The sequence below is a fragment of the Triticum dicoccoides genome, chromosome 1B (genome assembly GCF_002162155.2).
Source record: "Triticum dicoccoides isolate Atlit2015 ecotype Zavitan chromosome 1B, WEW_v2.0, whole genome shotgun sequence".
Lineage (NCBI taxonomy): Eukaryota > Viridiplantae > Streptophyta > Magnoliopsida > Poales > Poaceae > Triticum > Triticum dicoccoides.
The window spans coordinates 532,283,500-532,292,240 of record NC_041381.1 but is presented as its reverse complement, the minus strand read 5'-3'; the positions used below and the strand labels follow the sequence as shown (position 1 = coordinate 532,292,240).

Genomic DNA, 8,741 nt, shown 5'->3' with positions numbered 1-8,741 from the left:
CCGCGGCACCTCCGAAATATTATTTTATAAGTGGCATAAAAATGTTCTCGGAATGGGTTGCAACTTGTCGTGCGGTCTTATTATAGTGTAGATAGGCCGCCTGCCAAGTTTCATCGCATTCGGAGTCCATTTGATAGCCCAACCGTTAAACCTACAACCGCAATATAGTCGGTCTTTCGTCGGACGTTTTCGGTCTCCGGAAACTGCTGTTGGGCCTCTCTCCCTCTTCTCTCCTGCAGCCCATGGCCTCTCCACAGCCCACTAATCCCTCCTAGGCCCAGCCTAGTCCCTCTCTGATCCGGAGCCGTCCGATGGCGATCCGAGGCTCCGAAACGCTCCAAAAAGCCCCCAAAACCCCCAACCCTAGACCCCTGCCTATTTAAGAAGCCCCCCTTTCCATTTTGAGTGCCCCTAGACTTCCCTACCCTCAGCCGCCGCATCCCCCTCAAAAACCGTGCCACCAGCCAGATCCATCCACCTCCTCCCTGTTTTCCGGCGCCCTCCACCTCATCCTCGCCATGTGGCGCCGCCTGAGTGGTCGCGCCGCCACCCAGCGTCGCTCCCCTCCAACCGGAGCTGGCCACGTCGCCCCTGCCTCCCTCCTCCACCTCGCGTGGCCCGCAGAGCCCGTCCAAGGCCCGCTCAGGCCCGAATCGCCGCCGTCCGGGCGCCCGCTTGCCTCCCGGCCCCGCAGCTCTGCTCGATGGGATCGAGAGAGATCCCGAGCGCCGCCGCCTCTCGCCTCCCGCCGGCCACCCGGCAGCCTCGCCGGAGGCAGCAGGTCAGCGCCCCGCGCCCCATCTCCTCCTTCCCTCTCCTTCCTGTCCTTCTTCCTCCTCACCCTCTCATCCTCTCTCTCTCCCTTCGCAGGCCGCCATGGACGCCGACCCCGTCGAGGTCTCGTCGCCCCGAGCTCGGCCTCGGGTCAGATCCGGCCGGAAACGGGGCCCTGCCTCCTCCCGTGGTTGGATCCGCCCGTCCCTGTCCTCTCCTCGCGCCCCGGCCTCCTCCTGGTGCTCGCCGCCGGCGCCGCCTCCGCTCGTCCTCGTCGGGCGGAGGACGACGCCCTCGCCTCCCCGTCGCGCCCCGTGTGGGCCTCCCCAGGCCCAGCCGCATCGCGCCCAGCTTCGCAGCCGCGCAGGCCCAGCTCCGCCTCGCCCCTTCGTTGACCGCTCCAGCCTGGCTTCAGCCCAGCGGCCCCTGCCGGCCTTCCACTCCAGCACCTGAGCTGGCCTGCCCCGGCCTGCATCTCCACCGACCGGCCTGCTAAGGCCCAGGGGTGAGCAGCCCCTCCAGATCGCCCCTCCTTGTTTGTTTCTCTCCTGTTGGGCCAGCCGGCAGTTTCGGCCCGATAGCGTTTTTTTCCTGCCTGCGAATTTGTCTTTTATCCAGGGCATGCATAATTACAGGAGGATGCCATTATTTTTAATTGCTCACAAGTAAATAACCGTGCATCATATTAAAATGGTTTAAACATGTAAAATGCTCAGAAAATTGTGTAGATTAATAATATGCCACTTTCATCTATGTTAAAAATGTTTAACTTGCTGTTTGTTTAAATTTGCTAATATGCCATGCTAAAATGCTTTAATTCATAACTAAATAACCGTAGCTCCGTTTTAAATAAACTTTATATGTAAATGGGGTGGAAAAATGCCTAGTTTAACATGGTCCACTTTATTTTCCTATTTAACAACATTAAAATTGTGTTTAGGGCAGAACAGTACCAAATCCATAATTTGCATATGGGGATTTTCCGGACTTGTTGTTTGTTGTTCCGGCCTCATTTAAACTTGCTTAGATAGGTAGTTTTATTATGCCTCACCTCTTGCCATGTTTAACAACATTTAATATTGCTTGGTAGCATAAACGAGATTAAACTAAATATGTCAATGTGGTGTTTCGTCAATATGCAACTCGTTGCATATTGAGCTCCATTTAATTTGTAGTATTGTGTGTTGCAGTTTGCCATGCCATGCCTCTTTAAACCGGACATGCATCATACTTGATTGTGCATCTTGCCATGATTATGCTTGTGTGTTTACCATGTTGTTTGTTTGTTTCCGGTGTTGCTTCTTAGTTCCGGTAATGTTGCGATTGTGAGGATTCGTTCGACTACTCCCGTTCGTCTTCTTCATGGACTCGTTCTTCTTCCGTGCGGGATTTTCAGGCAAAATGACCGCTACCCTGGATCTCACTGTTGGAAATATGCCCTAGAGGCAATAATAAAAGTGTTATTATTATATTTCTCTATTCATGATAATAGTCTTTTATTCATGCTATAACTGTATTGTCCGGAAATCGTAATACACGTGTGAATACATAGACCACAATATGTCCCTAGTGAGCCTCTAGTTGACTAGCTCGTTGTGATCAACAGATAGTCATGGTTTCCTGGCTATGGACATTGGATGTCGTTGATAACGGGATCACATCATTAGGAGAATGATGTGATGGACAAGACCCAATCCTAAGCATAGCACAAAGGTCGGTTAGTTCGTTTGCTAGAGCTTTTCCAATGTCAAGTATCTCTTCCTTCGACCATGAGATCGTGTAACTCCTGGATACCGTAGGAATGCTTTGGGTGTATCAAACGTCACAACGTAACTGGGTGACTATAAAGGTGCACTACAGGTATCTCCGAAAGTGTCTATTGGGTTGACACGGATCGAGACTGGGATTTGTCACTCCGTATGACGGAGAGGTATCTCTGGGCCCACTCGGTAATGCATCATCATAATGAGCTCAAGGTGACCAAGGTGTTGGCCACGGGATCATGCATTACGGTACGAGTAAAGTGACTTGCAGTAACGAGACTGAACAAGGTATTGGGATACCGACGATCGAGTCTCGGGCAAGTAACGTACCGATTGACAAAGGGAATTGTATACGGGGTTTGATCGAATCCTCGACATCGTGGTTCATCCAATGACATCATCGAGGAGCATGTGGGAGCCAACATGGGTATCCAGATCCCGCTGTTGGTTATTGACCGGAGAGTCTCGGTCATGTCTGCATGTCTCCCGAACCCGTAGGGTCTACACACTTAAGGTTCGGTGACACTAGGGTTATCAGGAAGACAAGTATGTGATTACCGAATGTTGTTCGGAGTCCCGGATGAGATCCCGGACGTCACGAGGAGTTCCGGAATGGTCCGGAGGTAAAGTTTTATATATGGGAAGTTGTTAAACGGGCACCGGAAAGTTTCGGGGTCATACCGGTATTGTACCGGGACCACCGGAAAGGTTCCGGGGGTCCACCGGGAGGGACCACCCCTCCCGGGGGGGCACTTGGGCTGCGTAGGGATAGCAGCCAGCCCCTAGTGGGCTTGGCGCCCCCCCCCTTGGGCCCATGCGCCTAGGGTTGGGGGGGGAACCCTAAAGGGGGCGCACCCCCCTTGCTTGGGGGGCAAGCCCCCCACCCCTTGGCCGCCCCCCCTAGGGTTTTCCCTAGAGGGCCGGCCCCCCTTGCCCCTTCCCCTATATATAGAGGGGTGAGGGGAGGGCTGCAACACACCACAACTCAAGGTGCAGCCCCTCCCCTCCCCAACACCTCTCCTCCTCCGTACGTGCTTGGCGAAGCTCTGTCGGAGTACTGCTGCACCAACTACACCACGCCGTCGTGCTGCCGTTGGAGCTGCCTTCCTCAACCTCTCCTTCCTCCTTGCTGGATCAAGACGGAGGAGACGTCTCTCGTCCCGTACGTGTGTTGAACGCGGAGGTGCTGTCCGTTCAGCACTTGGACATCGGTGATCCGAATCACGTTCGAGTACGACTCCATCATCACCATCCCCTTGGCAAGCTTCCGCTCGTGATCTACAAGTGGTATGTAGATGCAAACTCTTTCCCTTGACTCGTTGCTTAGATGAACTCATAGATGGATCTTGGTGAAACCGTAGGAAAAATTTTAATTTTCTGCAACGTTCCCCAACAGTGGCATCATGAGCTAGGTCTATGCGTAGTTCTCTTTGCACGAGTAGAACACAATTTTGTTGTGGGCGTGGATCTTGTCAACTTGCTTGCCTCTACTAGTCTTTTTTTGCTTCAGCGGTGTTGTGGGATGAAGCGGCCCGGACCAACCTTACACGTACGCTTACGTGAGACCGGTTCCACCGATTAACATGCACTAGTTGCATAAGGTGGCTGGCGGGTGTCTGTCTCTCCCACTTTAGTTGGAGCGGATTCGATGAAAAGGGCCCTTATGAAGGGTAAATTGAAGTTGACAAAATCACGTTGTGGTTATTCGTAGGTAAGAAAACGTTCTTGCTAGAACCCAATTGCAACCACGTAAAAGATGCAACAACAATTAGAGGACGTCTAACTTGTTTTTGCAGCGATTGATGATGTGATGTGATATGGCCAGAAGTTGTGATGAATGATGAATTGTGATGTATGAGATCATGTTCTTGTAATAGGATTCACGACTTGCATGTCGATGAGTATGACAACCGGCAGGAGCCATAGGAGTTGTCTTTATTTTTGTATGACCTGCGTGTCATTGAAGAACGCCATGTAACTTACTTTACTTTATTGCTAAACGCGTTAGTCATAGAAGTAGAAGTAGTCGTTGGCGTGACAACTTCATGAAGACACGATGATGGAGATCATGATGATGGAGATCATGGTGTCATGCCGGTGACAAGATGATCATGGAGCCCCGAAGATGGAGATCAAAGGAGCTATATGATATTGGCCATATCATGTCACTACTTTGTATAATTGCATGTGATGTTTATTATGTTTTATGCATCTTGTTTACTTAGGACGACAGTAGTAAATAAGATGATCCCTTACAAAATTTCAAGAAGTGTTCTCCCCTAACTGTGCACCGTTGCTACAGTTCGTCGCTTCTAAGCACCACGTGATGATCGGGTGTGATGGATTCTTACGTTCACATACAACGGGTGTAAGACAGTTTTACACAGCGAAAACACTTAGGGTTAACTTGACGAGCCTAGCATATACAGACATGGCCTCGGAACACGGAGACCGAAAGGTCGAACAGGAGTCGTATGGAAGATACGATCAACATGAGAATGTTCACCGACGATGACTAGTCCGTCTCACGTGATGATCGGACACGGCCTAGTCGACTCGGATCGTGTAACACTTAGATGACTAGAGGGATGTCTAATCTAAGTGGGAGTTCATAATTTGATTAGAACTTAATTATCATGAACTTAGTCTAAAACCTTTGCAAATATGTCTTGTAGATCAAATGGCCAACGCTCATGTCAACATGAACTTCAACGCGTTCCTAGAGAAAACCAAGCTGAAAGATGATGGCAGCAACTATACGGACTGGGTCCGGAACCTGAGGATCATCCTCATAGCTGCCAGGAAACAATATGTCCTAGAAGGACCGCTAGGTGACGCTCCCGTCCCAAAGAACCAAGACATTATGAATGCTTGGCAGTCTCGTGCTGATGATTACTCCCTCGTTCAGTGCGGCATGCTTTACAGCTTAGAACCGGGGCTCCAAAAGCGTTTTGAGCATCACGGAGCATATGAGATGTTCGAAGAGCTGAAACTAGTTTTTCAAGCTCACGCCCGGGTCGAGAGATATGACATCTCCGACAAGTTCTATAGTTGTAAGATGGAGGAAAATAGTTCTGTCAGTGAGCACATACTCAAGATGTCTGGGTTGCACAACCGTATGACCCAGCTGAATATTAACCTCCCTAATGAGGCAGTCATTGACAGAATCCTTCAGTCGCTCCCACCAAGCTACAAGAGCTTTGTGATGAACTACAATATGCAGGGGATGGTAAAGACCATTCCTGAAGTATTTTCTATGCTGAAGTCAGCAGAGGTTGAAATCAAGAAAGAACATCAAGTGTTGATGGTCAATAAGACCACTAAGTTCAAGAAGGGCAAGGGTAAAAAGAACTTCAAGAAGGACGGCAAAGAGGTTGCCGCGCCCGGTAAGCCAGTTGCTGGGAAGAAGTCAAAGAATGGACCCAAGCCTGAGACTGAGTGCTTTTATTGCAAGGGGAAGGGTCACTGGAAGCGGAACTGCCCCAAATACTTAGCGGATAAGAAGGCCGGCAACACCAAAGGTATATTTGATATACATGTAATTGATGTGTACCTTACCAGTACTCGTAGTAACTCCTGGGTATTTGATACCGGTGCCGTTGCTCATATTTGTAACTCACGGCAGGAGCTGCGGAATAAACGGAGACTGGCGAAGGACGAGGTGATGATGCGCGTCGGGAATGGTTCCAGAGTCGATGTGATCGCCGTCGGCACGCTGCCTCTACATTTACCTACGGGATTAGTTTTGAACCTTAATAATTGTTATTTAGTGCCAAGTTTGAGCATGAACATTGTATCTGGATCTCGTTTAATACGAGATGGCTACTCATTTAAGTCTGAGAATAATGGTTGTTCGATTTATATGAGAGATATGTTTTATGGTCATGCTCCGATGGTCAATGGTTTATTCTTAATGAATCTCGAGCGTAATATTACACAAGTTCATAGTGTAGATGCCAAAAGATGTAAAGTTGATAACGATAGTCCCACATACTTGTGGCACTGCCGCCTTGGTCACATTGGTGTGAAGCGCATGAAGAAGCTCCATGCTGATGGACTTTTGGAGTCTCTTGATTATGAATCATTTGACACATGCGAACCATGCCTCATGGGAAAAATGACCAAGACTCCGTTCTCCGGAACAATGGAGCGAGCAACCAACTTGTTGGAAATCATACATACCGATGTGTGCGGTCCAATGAGCGTTGAGGCTCGCGGAGGATATCGTTATGTTCTCACTCTCACTGATGACTTAAGTAGGTATGGGTATGTCTACTTAATGAAACACAAATCTGAGACCTTTGAAAAGTTCAAGGAATTTCAGAATGAGGTGGAGAATCAACATGACCGAAAGATAAAATTCCTACGATCAGATCGTGGAGGAGAATATTTAAGTCACGATTTTGGCACACACTTAAGGAAATGTGGAATCGTTTCACAACTCACGCCGCCTGGAACACCTCAGCGAAACGGTGTGTCCGAACGTTGTAATCGCACTCTATTGGATATGGTACGGTCTATGATGTCTCTTACCGATTTACCGCTATCATTTTGGGGATACGCTCTAGAGACAACTACATTCACTTTAAATAGGGCACCGTCTAAATCTGTTGAGACGACACCGTATGAATTATGGTTTGGGAAGAAACCTAAGCTGTCGTTTCTAAAAGTTTGGGGATGCGATGCTTATGTCAAGAAACTTTAACCTGAAAAGCTCGAACCCAAGTCGGAAAAATGCGTCTTCATAGGATACCCTAAGGAAACTGTAGGGTATACCTTCTACTTAAGATCCGAAGGCAAGATCTTTGTTGCCAAAAACGGATGCTTTCTGGAAAAAGAGTTTCTCTCGAAAGAAGTAAGTGGGAGGAAAGTAGAACTCGATGAAGTACTACCTCTCGAACGGGAAAGTGGTGCAGCTCAGGAAAATGTTCCTGTGATGCCCACACCAACTGAAGAGGAAACCAATGATGATGATCAAGGTACTTCGGATCAAGTTGCTACTGAACTTCGTAGGTCCACAAGGACACGTTCCGCACCAGAGTGGTACGGCAACCCTGTCCTGGAAATCATGTTGTTAGACAACGGTGAACCTTCGAACTATGAAGAAGCGATGGCGGGCCCAGATTCCAACAAATGGCTAGAAGCCATGAAATCCGAGATAGAATCCATGTATGAAAACAAAGTATGGACTTTGACTGACTTGCCCGATGATCGGCGAGCGATAGAAAACAAATGGATCTTTAAGAAGAAGACGGACGCGGATGGTAATGTCACCATCTATAAAGCTTGACTTGTCGCTAAGGGTTATCGACAAGTTCAAGGGATTGACTACGACGAGACATTCTCTCCCGTAGCGAAGCTTAAGTCCGTCTGAATCATGTTAGCAATTGCCGCATACTATGATTATGAGATATGGCAGATGGACGTCAAAACGGCATTCCTTAACGGGCATCTTAAGGAAGAGCTGTATATGATGCAGCCGGAAGGTTTTGTTGATCCTAAGAACGCTAACAAAGTATGCAAGCTCCAGCGATCCATTTATGGGCTGGTGCAAGCATCTCGGAGTTGGAATATTCGCTTTGATGAGATGATCAAAGCGTTTGGGTTTTATGCAGACTTATGGAGAAGCCTGCGTTTACAAGAAAGTGAGTGGGAGCTCTGTAGCATTTCTCATATTATATGTGGATGACATACTCTTGATGGGAAATAATATAGAATTTCTGGACAGCATTAAGGCCTACTTGAACAAATGTTTTTCAGTGAAGGACCTTGGAGAAGCTGCTTATATATTAGGCATCAAGATCTATAGAGATAGATCGAGACGCCTCATAGGTCTTTCACAAAGCACATACCTTGATAAGATTTTGAAAAAGTTCAAAATGGATGAGTCCAAGAAAGGGTTCTTGCCTGTGTTACAAGGTGTGAGATTGAGCTCAGCTCAGTCACCGACCACGGCAAAAGATAAAGAAGAGATGAGTGTCATCCCCTATGCTTCAGCCATAGGATCTATTATGTATGCCATGCTGTGTACCAGACCTGATGTAAACCTTGCCGTAAGTTTGGTAGCAAGATACCAGAGTAATCCCGGCAAGGAACACTGGACAGCGGTCAAGAATATCCTGAAGTACCTGAAAAGGACAAAGGACATGTTTCTCATTTATGGAGGTGACGAAGAGCTTGTCGTAAAGGGTTACGTCGACGCTA

The 8,741-nt window shown here is 48.3% G+C and overlaps 1 long non-coding RNA gene across 1 annotated transcript; it reads left to right on the top strand.

Moving 5' to 3' along the window:
* The first annotated feature begins 426 nt into the window (after positions 1 to 426).
* LOC119307828 lies at positions 427 to 2,124 on the top strand. The gene is made up of 3 exons (XR_005149596.1): positions 427 to 781; positions 871 to 1,279; positions 2,081 to 2,124. It is a non-coding gene; the product is annotated as an uncharacterized LOC119307828 (long non-coding RNA).
* The last annotated feature ends 6,617 nt before the right edge of the window (positions 2,125 to 8,741 follow it).